Source organism: Podarcis erhardii (assembly GCF_964252035.2).
Source record: "Podarcis erhardii genome assembly, chromosome: 1".
Lineage (NCBI taxonomy): Eukaryota > Metazoa > Chordata > Lepidosauria > Squamata > Lacertidae > Podarcis > Podarcis erhardii.
The window spans coordinates 69543422-69557835 of record NC_138497.1 but is presented as its reverse complement, the minus strand read 5'-3'; the positions used below and the strand labels follow the sequence as shown (position 1 = coordinate 69557835).

Genomic DNA, 14414 nt, shown 5'->3' with positions numbered 1-14414 from the left:
GAAAACCAAGAAGTGTTTTATTCCAAAACAAACTAAACTACTATAAAGAGCATTACATCAGTGAGCACCAGAACCTAATCTCTTTTATGTTTTGTTCATTTGAGATACTTGTTTCCTGATTTTTTTTGCCGACCTATGTGGTATACCACCAACAGACAGATGTGGCTTGAGCATGCTAAACAGCTGGAGATAAGTCAATAAGACAAAAAGACAAAAAAAGTCATTAACAATATTTATGAATATAATGAAAATGTTGAATGACATGCAGCAAGTACAGACAACTCTATGGATCAAATCTGAACTCCTGTCCCACAAATTGCTAGTACTGTACAGAGTACATCCCCTCATACTATAAATGTGAAGGAAAATAAACTTGCATGAATGATAACAGGAATGGGGGGGTATAGTGTGGCAGACAAATTATATTGTCTTGGGTATTACTACAGTGGTACCTCAGGTTACATACGCTTCAGGTTGCATACGCTTCAGGGTACAGACCCCGCTAACCCAAAAATATTACCTCGGGTTAAGTACTTTGCTTCAGGATGAGAACAGAAATCGTGCTCCGGCGGCGCGGCAGCAGCAGGAGGCCCCATTAGCTAAAGTGGTGCTTCAGGTTAAGTACAGACCTCCGGAACGAATTAAGTACTTAACCTGAGGTACCACTGTATCAGATTTCTGTGAATAGGACTCACAATACCTTGCCAAAGTACTGTATTGGAATTGCCTGAGGAGTATTAATAGCCTAGGATATTTGACAGATGTGTCTCCATTGGAGCCAATTGTTACACAATGGGTGCCATTTCTTCATTCTTTTTTTATAAACAGGGCCACTCTGGATTGTTCAAACTAGAAACAAACCTTAATCAGACAAGGTGGTAGGGGGCATATCTTCGCCCTCTACAGAAGATACAACCTAGGCCTGTGAGTGAAGAGAAATAATTGAAACTACAGCTTGAGTTTGGAGAAAGAGGCAAGCTTTTGGGGAGCTGCCTCTTTCCGAGAAACTGATGTGGTGGTGCAGTTGATTTGATTAAGCTGTACCTCCACCCCTGCTCTACCTGCCTGTTTGTAAAGAAAGTCAAACACTACAAAATGCCAGAAACCTTCCGCAACCTCCTTCCAGAGGAAGCTGAACCCGGGTAAGCATTGCACTTCTGAAATGTCTCACTGCACAGACGTGTGGAGAATGCAACAACATTGATTTTTGGCTGTTATTCTTACGTAGTTTATTTATAGAATTTGTGTCATTGATTGATTGATTGATTGATTGTAAGCTTTCTTGATCACCTTATTTTATGTGAAGGCCAGGGTAACGTTTTCCTACATAATATATGAAGAAGAACAATGTGGGGTAGATAGCAGTGTGCTCTCAAAAGGCAAGGGTTTTTGCCCTGCCCCTTCCTTCAAAGGAGTGTATCAAAAGATCTAGTTGCTGATCAGAGACATAAAGGTTTCTATAGAAACTGATGAAGCTGAGGAATTCCACAAAATATCCCACAAGACAAAACAAAAGTGTGTGTGTGGGGTGGGACAGAGCAGGAAAAGGGGGTGGGGCAGAGTCTCCTGGACACAGGGCATTAAGAATGCTTTTACCAGGCTGACACTTAGCGGGATGTGGGTTCTGGTCTTTCTCTCTACTACAGCAGACTTTAGTTTTTAGGCAATATAGTGACAATAAAAATAGCATCCAATGTGTTTGTCGGCTTGGGAAGTACAATCTCCCCACAAACCTAATCCTCCTAGTGACACTTACTCCTAAATAAATGCATAGCAAGCAGAAATGACTGCAGCAACCTACTAGCCACCTATCTGCAAGATGCAAAACATAGCAGATTATTTATGCATATAATCAAGCAAGCCAGTTACTTAACATTCCCAAGTACTTGCACAGTGAGAAGCTGCCTGAATGACTCAGCAGGATATTTTAAACCATCAGGATTTTTACCACCTCCCATAATGTTTATCATTACTTTTAAAGACTGAACAAGCAAACATTTCCTTTTGAAATCCAAAGTTCTCAATGTTTCTACTAACTTTCTGTCACTTGCTGTACCCCTCCCGACACCTATAAAAAATAGGACAGCTAAGCTAGCATTAACTCCTTGTTTACCATGACCCAGAGCCCCACATGCAACTACTGTATTCACAGGCAGCTACAGTAAGACTGACAACTTTTTTTCTGGCTTTGCTTTGGTGCTTTTAACAATGGTCCATCAGGCAGAAATCCAGCAGGTGCAGTTTTCATTATCAGTGTGTCTGTATGCTGGGAAAAAATTATCCTGCTGATTTCTTCCTGTTCAATATAGTTTGTTAAGGGTGTTGGGAATTATAGCTCTATGAGGGGCAAATTACAGTTGCTGGAATTTTTTGGGGGTAGCCATGAATGGCATACACATGTTTTAAAGTATGGCGTGCATGCAAAAGCAAGGCCAAAGAAAAATAATTGGCAGTTTGAAATGCTGATTGCTTATTCGCATCCTAACAATCAGTACTGTTATTGACATTAAAATACGTTGTCTCAGGAGAGTTTATGTTTAAGTGGATATTCAACAGGGCTGTCTTGGTATCTTTTAGTGAGGCTGATTTCCGGAGCCTGTGAAGTAATTATAAAAATCCTTCAAAGATGTTCAGAGTGCGATTTCTTTGCCACTGACTCAGAGTCATCTCCTACATAACTGGGAGCACAGTGGTACATTGGGTTACAGATGCTTCAGGTTACAGACTCCGCTAACCCAGAAATAGTACCTCGGGTTAAGAACTTTGCTTCAGGATGAGAACAGAAATTGTGTGGCGGCGGTGCAAGGGCAGCAGGAGGCCCCATTAGCTAAACTGGTACCTCAGGTTAAGAACAGTTTCTGGTTAAGAACGGACCTCCAGAATGAATTAAGTTCTTAACCTGAGGTACCACTGTATAAGTATGGTCTTTCAGGCAAGAGAGCCTGACTTGCAAGCAGACTTCAAGCCCTGGCAACTTTTCATTTAGATGTTAAGCACTGACTCTCTGTGAAATCAATAAGGTCTGGTCAATTAGTATAAATGGTTTCTAAATGGACGTTTGTGAGGTTGGCTAATAAATCGGATCTAAGCACTTTGAAAGGACTAGTTTGTGCAGTGATCCTACATTGTCCACAAAAGTATCTGGTGGACCACATGTTCCCCCTTTTGGAGCAATAATTTCAAAAGCATTTATGTATTTTGGGGACAAAGGAAGGTGCCCAAGGCAGGGTGTCCCAAACTTGGGTCTCCAGCTGTTTTTGGATTACAATTCCCATCAGACCTGACCACTGGTCCTGCTAAAACAAAACAAATTCCTTCCAGTAGCACCTTAAAGACCAACTAAGTCAGTTCTTGGTATGAGCTTTCGTGTGCATGCACACTTCTTCAGATACACTGAAACAGAAGTTTCCAGACCCTTCTATATAGTGAGAAGGTGGGGAGGGGTATTACTCAGAAGGGTGGTGGGAATGGGTGATTGGCAGATAGCTGTGATGAGCCTGTTGACGACTCTTAACGACTGCAATAGGTCTTACAGGAAAAAGCAAGGGGTGAAAAGGTGAAAAATGGCTTTGGTGAAAAATGGCTTTGTCATGTATAATGAGATAAGAATCCAAGGTCTTTGTTCAGACCAGGTTTCTCCATGGTTTTGAGTTTGGTGATAAGTTGTAATTCAGCAGCTTCTCTTTCCAGTCTATTTCTGAAATTCCTTTGTAGTAAAACAGCTACTTTGAGATCTTGTATAGAATGTCCTGGGAGATTGAAATGTTCTCCTACTGGTTTCTCTGTCTTGTGATTCCTGATGTCCGATTTATGTCCGTTTATTCTTTGGCGTAAGGTCTGGCCTGTCTGTCCAATATAGAGAGCTGAAGGACACTGTTGGCATTTTATGGCATACACAATGTTAGACGATGAGCAATTAAATAGTCCCGAGATGGTATGTGTGATGTTGTTGGGGCCAGTAATGGTGTTGTCCGGGTGTATGTGGCAGCAAAGTTGGCATCTGGGTTTATTGCAGGGTGTGATGGCCTGGGATTCCGATTCAGAGGATGAACCAGAGGAATCCCAGCCTGCACAGGAGTCCCCGCCTCCAGGGCCGGCTGAACTGGGGCAAGGCCTAGATGCTGAAGAGCCTGCACCTGTGGCAGAGCACCAGGAGCTGGCCCCAGGTGAAACCCTTCAGGCCCCAGAGGGGCTTGAGGACTCAGTGGCTACAGGTGAGCCTCCTCCAGGGCCCAGTAACCCTTCGGCCTCTCCTGATCTGCAGAGGCTTAGGGCAGAGAGGCGAAGGGAACTGGTTGCTCCCAGGAGGAGTGCTCGCCTTAAGGCCAGAGGAGGCGGGGCTCCTGGGGGCCGGGACCGCCCCTGGCCTTAGAAGAGGATAAAAGCCCAGTCAGCCCGGTCCCAGGTTGCGGGAGCAACGTCGTTGTTGGCTTTGGACCTTCCTGTGTTCTTGATCCCTGCTTGGCCTCCTGTTCCTGACCATCCGGTGCTCCTGTTCCCTGCTCGGCCTCCTGTTCCTGACCATCCGGTGTTCCTGTACCCTGCTCGGCCTCCTGTTCCAGCGTTCCTGTTCCCCGCCCGGCTCTCCGCCTCGGACCTCGCCCCTCTTCGTGTGGACTCAGACTACGCTCAAGGTACCTTTCCCCCGGGTCCAGCACAGTTTGCTCCCGCCACACCCGCACTCCCCCTTCGTTGGGGTGCGTTCGGGAAGAGCCAGAGGCCATGGCTGACCAGGTGGCTGCGCTGGTGGCTTTGGCCCAGAAGAACCAGGCCTTGACTCACACCGTGCAGCAGCTCAGCGACGCGGTTACGGCACTTCAGCAGCGCTTGGAAGCCCTACCAGCTCCTGGGGCCGACGCCCCGGCTCCTGGCAAGTACCCAGTGGCTTTGCCCGAGAAATTTGATGGAGCCCCGGCCAGCTTTCCCATGTTCCTCGCCCAAGCCAAGCTGTATATTCAGGGGCGAGCCCGGAACTTCCCTGACGACCGCACCAAGGTGCACTTTTTGATTAGTTTGTTAAAGGACCAGGCGGCCAAGTGGGCGTTGCCGCTACTCAGGCAAGACTCCCCCTTGCTGGCAGACTATACGGGGTTTTGCAATCTTTTGGAGGCCGCGTTCGGCAACCCCCAGAAAGGGAGTCAAGCCAACCGGGCGATTCGGCAGTTGAAACAGGGCGAGTCCACGGTGGCCGCATATACCACGGAGTTTCGGCTGTTGGCACAGGACTTGACCTGGAACGACTCGGCATTGCGGGACCAGTATCTCGAAGGGCTTTCGGACGAGATACTGGACCAGCTGGCCACAATGGAACGCCCCACCACGCTAGACACTCTCATTCAACGGAGTCTACAGATAGACGACCGGCTGGAGGATCGTCGCCAGGCCCGGGGCCGACGACACCTCCAGTTCTCGGCACCAGTTTCTTCCGGCAGCCCCACGGTCACAACTGAGTTATCGGAGGAGCCTATGCAGCTCGGGGCAGTGCGGCCACGCCTTTCCCCCGCAGAGAAGGTGCGGCGTCGGGAGGGGAATCTATGTCTCTACTGTGGCGGAAGTGGACACTACGCTCGGTCCTGCCCTGAGAAACGCCAGCCGCAGGGAAACCGCCAACCCCCAGTAGCTGATGGCCCTAGCTACCGGGGGTCCCAAACAGCGCAGAATGGGCCCGCACCAATGGACTTGCAACATCTTATGGTTCCGGTACGTTTATACCCTCCAGGTGGGCCCTGGATTCTTACCCATGCTTTGGTGGATTCAGGAGCAACCCGTTCTTATATGGACGCTGCTTTTGCTGCCCATCATCAGGTGCCACTTCGGAACAAGCCAGAACCGGTCCAGGTGGAAGCAATTGACGGACGGCTTCTACGTTCAGGAGCCGTTACTCAGGAGACCCAGCCCCTGGTCCTGTGTCTCCAGCAGCACCGGGAGTTGCGAACTTTGGACATTGCCTCTATGCCCCGGTTCCCCCTCGTGCTCGGGATGGACTGGCTGGAAGCTCACAACGTTCAGATTGACTGGGTCAAACGGACTGTGCACTTCCCAGACCCATGTTCCCATGCTCAATCCGAGACGCTGGCGGCCGCGCCCACGGAGGAGGCAGCACCCACGCTCCCAGCCGTGTACCAGGACTACCAGGACGTGTTCGAGGAACGGGGGGCAGACCAGCTGCCGCCGCATCGGCCTTTTGACTGCGGCATAGACCTCCAGCCCGGAGCGCCCTTACCAGTGAGTCGCTTATATTCTCTAACAGAGCCAGAGCGCGAGGCTTTGCAGGACTTCTTGCGCAAGAACCTGGAGCGTGGGTTCATTAGGCCTTCCACCTCGCCTACCGCGGCACCAGTGCTCTTTGTTAAGAAGAAATGTGGGGAACTTCGCCCTTGCCATGATTACCGAGCCCTGAACAAAATTACCATCCCAGACCGGTACCCCTTGCCCCTTATCTCGGAGTTGCTGGAGCGGGTGCAAGGGGCACAGGTGTTCACTAAGCTGGACCTCCGGGGGGCCTACAACTTGATTCGGATCCGAGCCGGGGATGAGTGGAAGACAGCATTTGGGACCCGGTACGGGCAGTTCGAATACTTGGTTATGCCTTTCGGTTTGTGCAACGCGCCTGCTGTGTTCCAACGCTACATCAACCACGTGTTCCAGGACTTGTTAGACAAGTACGTGGTGGTGTACTTGGATGACATACTGGTTTACTCCCGTGACCCGGCTCGCCATGAGGGACATGTCCGGACCGTGCTGCAGCGCTTGCGTGAGCACCGTTTGTACGCAAAGCTCAGCAAGTGCGAGTTCCATCAGCGGACTGTGGACTTCCTTGGACACCGGCTCTCTCCAGATGGGGTGCAGATGGACCCTGGGAAGGTGGCAGCGGTTCGAGAATGGGCGGCACCCCGGAACCGCAAGGACCTACAGCGTTTCCTGGGGTTCGCCAACTACTACCGGACCTTCATCGCAGATTATGCTCATCGCACCACCCCGTTGACCCGGCTACTGCGCCCAAAGACGCCGTTTTCCTGGGACAAGGAGGCAGAGGAGGCGTTTCAGGGGTTGAAGGCCTGTTTCCAGAGGGCGCCAATCTTACAACATCCTGACCCCTCTCGACCCTTTGTGGTGGAGACCGACGCCTCCAGTACGGCTCTCGGTGCCGTCTTGTCTCAACAGAATGGACCTGAAGCGCCACTCTTACCCTGTGCCTTCTATTCCCGCCAGCTCCTACCAGCGGAGCGTAACTATACTGTGTGGGAGCGGGAACTACTGGCCATCAAGGTGGCCTTTGAGGTCTGGCGCCACCATCTTGAGGGGGCACGACATCCGGTGGAGGTGAGAACCGACCACCGGAACCTGGAGTACCTCCAGACCACCCGCAAGCTGAACCAAAGACAGATCCGGTGGGCGTTGTTCTTTTCCCGGTTCCAGTTCCGGATCCGCTACATCCCTAGCTCTCAGAACCAGAAGGCGGATGCCCTGTCCCGGAAACCTGAAGACAACTCAGACACGGTACAGCAAGCAGAACCCACCACGATCCTACCTCCAGCTGCATTCCTGGCCACCCAGGAGGCGGAGCCACTGCAGGCTCGGGTGCGGATACAGCAGCGGGTCGACGCTTGGGCCCAGGAACGACTCCAGGAGCTGGCTGAAGGGTCCAGCCCACAGTATCCGGGGCTGGTCCTGCATCAGGGCCTTCTGCTGCACCACGGTCGTCTGTACATCCCGCCAGGGCCACTGCGGCTGGAGGTTCTCCGGATGGCCCATGATGCCCCAGCAGCGGGGCACTTTGGACGGTATCGGACCACCCATCTGGTCAGTCGTGAGTTTTGGTGGCCCCGCCTGAAGGCTGACGTGGCTCGATACGTTGCTGGTTGTGATGTCTGCCGGCGCGCCAAGGGCCCTACCGGGCGACCCCCCGGCCTACTTCAGCCATTGCCAGTTCCACCGCGCCCTTGGCACACGGTTTCGTTGGACTTTGTAGTGGACTTACCCCCGTCTCGTGGTTGTACCTGCCTCCTAGTTTTCTCCGACCATTTCACCAAGATGGTGCACTGCGCCCCCTGCCCATCTGTACCCACAGCCAAGGAAACCGCTCAGCTGTACCTTCAGCATGTCTTCCGCCTGCATGGCCTACCTGAGCGCGTGGTGTCCGACCGGGGCGTTCAGTTCACATCCCGGTTCTGGCGAGCATTACACCAGACCCTCGGGACAGAGGTCTGCCTCTCGTCAGCCTACCACCCACAGACCGATGGCCAGACAGAACGGGCGAACGCGGTGCTGGAGCAGTACCTCCGGTGTTACTGCAGCTACCAGCAGGATGACTGGGTCGACCACCTGGCATTGGCGGAGTTCGCCTACAACAACGCGGTGAATGCGTCCACCCAGCAGACCCCGTTCCAGGCCAGTTACGGTTATCATCCACGGCTGTTTCCAGATGTGCTGCCGGCATCCGCGGTCCCGGCGGTGACGGAGTGGCTTCAAGAGCTCCAGTCCCAGCAACAGCTTTTGGTGGAGCAACTGCACCAGGCCAAGGAAGAGTACAAAGCCCAGGCCGACCGCCACCGCCAGGTGGGGCCGGAACTTCGCGTCGGTGACCTGGTTTGGCTCTCCACTCGCCACCTCCACCCTTCTCGACCTTCGCGGAAGTTGGACGCCCGATTCACCGGCCCGTTCCCTATCGTGGACCAAGTCTCTCCTGTGGCATTCCGTCTCCGGTTACCCGCAACCCTGAAGGTTCACCCGGTCTTCCACAGGTCCCTTCTGAGTCCAGTGGCCCCACCCGACGAGTTCCACCCGAACCGTCCCCGACCGCAGCCAGTGTTGGTTCAGGGAGAGCCTGAGTACGAGGTGGAACGCATCCTGGACTCCCGATACCGCAGGGGAAAGCTGCAGTATCTCATTGACTGGAAGGGGTACGGACCGGAGGACCGTTCCTGGGAACCAGCGGCCAACGTCCACGCACCTGCCTGCCTCCGAGAGTTCCATGCGATGTACCCCGGCAAGCCGGGTCCGGACCCTCGGTTGAGGGGGGGGCCTGGGAGGGGGGATGGTGTGATGGCCTGGGATTCCGATTCAGAGGATGAACCAGAGGAATCCCAGCCTGCACAGGAGTCCCCGCCTCCAGGGCCGGCTGAACTGGGGCAAGGCCTAGATGCTGAAGAGCCTGCACCTGTGGCAGAGCACCAGGAGCTGGCCCCAGGTGAAACCCTTCAGGCCCCAGAGGGGCTTGAGGACTCAGTGGCTACAGGTGAGCCTCCTCCAGGGCCCAGTAACCCTTCGGCCTCTCCTGATCTGCAGAGGCTTAGGGCAGAGAGGCGAAGGGAACTGGTTGCTCCCAGGAGGAGTGCTCGCCTTAAGGCCAGAGGAGGCGGGGCTCCTGGGGGCCGGGACCGCCCCTGGCCTTAGAAGAGGATAAAAGCCCAGTCAGCCCGGTCCCAGGTTGCGGGAGCAACGTCGTTGTTGGCTTTGGACCTTCCTGTGTTCTTGATCCCTGCTTGGCCTCCTGTTCCTGACCATCCGGTGCTCCTGTTCCCTGCTCGGCCTCCTGTTCCTGACCATCCGGTGTTCCTGTACCCTGCTCGGCCTCCTGTTCCAGCGTTCCTGTTCCCCGCCCGGCTCTCCGCCTCGGACCTCGCCCCTCTTCGTGTGGACTCAGACTACGCTCAAGGTACCTTTCCCCCGGGTCCAGCACACAGGCTCTGGTGCCAGTGTCCGTGTTAGGTCTGGTTGTAGTATTATTGTGGGTTAGGAGTTGTTTAAGACTGGGTGGCTGTCTGTAGGCAATGAAAGGTCTTCCTCCCAGAGCTTGAGAAAGAGAACTGTCATTGTCCAGGAGAGGTTGTAGATCTCTGATGAGATCCCAGATGCCAAGTTTGGGAAACCCTGGCCCAACGAGATGGTGAACAGAGTCCTTCTCCTTGCATTACGTAGGTGATAGGGAATCTGCTGCAGCCAATCCATTTCTGAAGGGACAACATGTCCTCTGATATAGAATCATGGAATTGTAGAGTTGGATGCTGTAAGGCTTCTGATGTTACCCAAGTGGAGTGGAGCATGGCTGTACTGCAGCAGTTCCCAAGCAACTGGTGAAGAGGAACTCTAATGCTTATAGTTTCTGATGGCTCTGGTACATTTCAGAACCTGTCACAAAATGTTGTTACAGATGGCAATGTTACTGCACACCACTGCATCTGATTTACAGTGGTGCCCCGCAAGACGAACGCCTCGCAAGACGGAAAACCCGCTAGACGAAAGGGTTTTCCGTTTTGGAGACACTTCGCAAAACGAAATTCCCTATGGGCTTGCTTCGCAAGACGAAATGTCTTGCGAGTTCCTGCGGGTCCCCCCCCTTTCCCCCCCTTTTCCTAAGCCGCTAAGCCGCTTATCAGCTGATCCACTAAAAGCCGCTAAACCGCTAATAGCGCTAATCCGCTAAGCTGTCAATGGGCTTGCTTTGCAAGACGAAAAAACCGCTATACGAAGAGCCTCACGGAACGGATTAATTTCGTCTTGCGAGGCACCACTGTATTGACAAAATGCTTCCAACCACTTTGCAGGATGATTCAGATGATAAAGCTATGACAGGGTGAAAGAACTCACCCCAGAGTGGCTTGGTTGTCTGTTTGGGCCCAGAGAACATTCTCTGGAGTTGGACTAGCAGGCTACCAATCATGACTTGGGGAATCGTTAGAGCAGAAGACATGTAAGATCAACAAGATCACCTGGGGAAATTTTACTTGTAGCACCACACCCTACAGGATTACAGGGTGGTTACCTGAGAACAGACACTCAGTTGGTTGGAAAGTGGTGCTGATAACGCCACGGTTGCAGATTCAATCCCCTTATGGGGCAGTTGCATATTCCTGCATTTGCAGGGGGTTGGACTCAGGGTCCAACCTCAGGGTCCATTCCAACTCTACAAGTCTGTTATTCTATTATTTTCTGCCATTGCCCCTGTGGAGTGCCCTTCCCTCTGTCATACTCGAGACATCGTCTACTAGTTGCTTCAGACATCTTGTGAAGACATGTTTTCTTTGTGCAAGCTTTCCCTGACTCATAAGATTGGACCCAGTTATTACTGAATTCCTGTTTTAACCTTCTACTGGGCTGGATTCAGCTAACCCAGAGCACGAACAAAAGCCAGTGCAAGGACTCCTGCTAGCAGAATGGAGCTTCCCCCCCTCTCCTGCCTCCAAATCCACTGGGGGGGGGGTTGGGAGAACCCCCAGAACAGTACACAGTGGGAGGAGAAGGGAGATTGTTCCATCTGGCAAACAGAAATCCTTGCTCTGACAGAACGACCATATTAGCTGAATTCTACCCTCTGTTTTCATAATGCAGTTTTACTGTTTTTATTATAGTGCTTCTTTGTTTTTTATGTTATTTTTGTAAATTGCTTAGGGATTTAAAAAATATTTTAAGTGGTTTAGAAACTTTTGAATAAATAATCTCTCTCTCTCACACACACACTGTAATGTTTTCAATATTCAACTTCCACCCCTACCCCCAAGAAAGCATTTTACTTATATCTCCCCCAACATTTTTACCCCTAAATTGCAGCAGGGGGCAATCCTGATTTGGGGTGTAGTGAATGGGGAAGGAATATTTAACAATTTTCTCTCACACCATTGTCCCAATGAAAACTGTCCCCCCTCCAACCATTGGGGCTAAAGAAAGTGGAACTACCCAGTTGGCTACTGAGCAGTCTGGAAGCAGAGTTGTTACTTCTCTTCCAACTTAAAGCAGAAAAGCAATGGTTAGTACTGCTAAGTCATCCACTCCTGGAAACACTCAAACCTAAAATCTCTTGGCTGAGAGCTCACATGAGGATCTAATCTATTCCCTGATATAAATAGTCCCGTGTATAATAAACAAATCTAAACAGAGAACACTCTCTTCCTTTGGGGCCTTGCTTATAACATTTATTGAATTAGTCTGACTTGCTGATTGATTTCATTAAAGTAATCAAATACAGCATGTCTCCAACAAAAAATGCACAGAAATTCTGTGGATCTGATTAGTTAAAACTAAGATTGCTTCTAGATGGGTGTTGATTGTAGGATTGGTGTTCCTCAAGAACCTAAATGTTTTGCACTGTCCACACAACATTGTCATTGTGAAAATGTAAGCCTCCCCACCTTTGCAATTTTAATCCCAAATGGGCATTTTTGCAATAGCCCAACAACCAATTTTATTCCCAATTCTATTTAATATCTATATGAAGCTGCTGGGAGTGTCCATTATGTGTTTGTGGGCAAGATGCTTCCTATGTGCTTGAACATCAGAACTTTGTAACGTCTGAAGAGGGCTCTTGTAACATGTAGCTCAGCACAGCACATCATGGGATGAACCTGCATTGTTATAGTCAGAGGTGTATTTTGGTTTTTAAAAAAAGGATGTTTCAATATTCATATTTTGATAAAAATGCTAGGGTAGCATAAGAAGAAGAGGTGACAGCACTCCATGCCAGTGAGTACTGTCACAATAAACCCACTGACAATCATTTCACCCCTGCTGCGATCAGCCAAGGATATAAGGTGGGGTGGAGAAATGTGCTGTGTGATGATGCCATGTCATATGTTGCCTTGAAATTAGTCAGTATGAAGAAGAGGAGGAAAGGAGACACAGTGGCAGCAGCTCTGCATCTCTCATAATGCCTGCTTCTGCCTTTTAAATGCTTGTTTTACAAAATACATTTGGCTTCCTTTGCTTCCTATTTAAGGAGCTTCGCAATCATGCCATACTATATTTGTCAGCACTGTGCTTTTCCGTTCTGTCTTGGAATTGGTTACCTAGATACATAATGTGTTTCCGTTCTTTAAACATGTAAGCAAGCACGTAATTTGATTTGATAGATTCCCCCTGAAACAGAATACGTAACAATAATAAAAAGGGGAAAAATTAAGCTAAGTGCTGTCATAAAACAGTGACCCAGCTTGATTATTGGAGAGAGACAGAGAGATATGGAAGAAAAAAACCCAAGCTGCTAGCTAATGGCAAGATTAGTAAACTTTATAGGTGCTGTTTTCCTGCAGGCCAAATACCAAACATCTTACTAGGCTAGATCCTTTGGCAGCTACACAACAGGAAGGGGACAATTGCCCCTGAAAGAAGGAAAGAAGAACTAATGCAATTAGATTTTATTTGGCAGTTAGATTTTACTTTGTATGCTAAAGGAGTTCTTTGTCAATGTGTTCCAGTTCCTCAATTCAAAAGGACAGTCAGATATGTTGTTAGAATAATAAAGGATATGATGGACTCCCCATTTATAGATCATTGCAGCTGGTTACTGTTTTTAGTAACTGGGTTCTGGGTTCTGAACTGCTATGTGTGTAATGTACTAGGTCTCAATTGTTTAGGAATATTGTCCTCCATACTGCTTTTCGTAGGTCCTGTATTGGGGGTGGCTGCTGCTGTTTATTATTCTTTACTTATTTGTAAGAATATTTACCGTATTTTTTGCACCACAACACTCACTTTTTTCCTCCTAGAAAGTAAGGGGAAATGTCTGTGTGTGTTATGGAGCGAATGCCTGTGGGTGGTGGTGGGGATCTGCTGCAGTCGTGAGCAGAGGATCCATGGTTCCCCTTCCTTCCCTCCTCTGTGGTTACAAAGCATGGATCCACATGGATCCTCAGGATTTTTGCATTGGGCTACTCCAAACTCACTGTCAGATCACATGTCTGTGGCCACAGCATGAACCACAAAAATCATATATCCACTATTTCGTTTAGAATATTTTTTTTGTTTTCCTCCTCTAAAAACTACGTGCGTGTTATGGTCTGGTGCGTGTTATAGAGCGAAAAATACGGTATAAACCACCAACTCCTTAAGAAAAGTAATGGTGGTGTACAATAAAATAATTCAATCATCATAAAACTGTAAGATAAAAACAACAACATAACAAATGACCAACAAATCAAATTCATTTTCTAAAAATGCTTGATAAAGCAAAATTGTTCTCGGCAAGCAATAAAATGTCAGAATTGTAGCTGCCTGTCTGCTTTCAACAGGAGCAGTGTTCCAGATTACCAGAGGTCCGTTCTTAACCTGAAACCATTCTTAACCTGAGGTACCACTTTAGCTAATGGGGCCTCCTGCTGCCGCCGCCGCCGCGCGATTTCTGTTCTCATTCTGAGGTAGAGTTCTTAACCTGAGGTACTACTTCCCGATTAGTAGAGTCTTCTGTAACCCAAAGTGTTTGTAACCCGAGGTACCACTGTACCTCTATCTTAGCAGGTTTAGTTCCTGTGGAAACGAAATGAATATGAGAGAACTTTGAGGAAGTCAGGAAGGGCTTCTTCAAATGGTTGTTGTGATCTTGCTGTTGTATAAAGGACAAGGCGGCAGGGAAGCCAATAGGATTCCAAGGGCCGGTACACTGAGTGTGGATTGAGCCCCCTGCATCCTCATCCAGCTCCCAT

At 49.7% G+C, this 14414-nt stretch overlaps 1 long non-coding RNA gene across 3 annotated transcripts in view; it reads left to right on the top strand.

The window, feature by feature from the left end:
• LOC309330921 overlaps nucleotides 1-14414 on the top strand; it is a 118068-nt gene that overhangs the window by 320 nt on the left and 103334 nt on the right. The gene's annotated exons all lie outside the window — the stretch shown is intronic.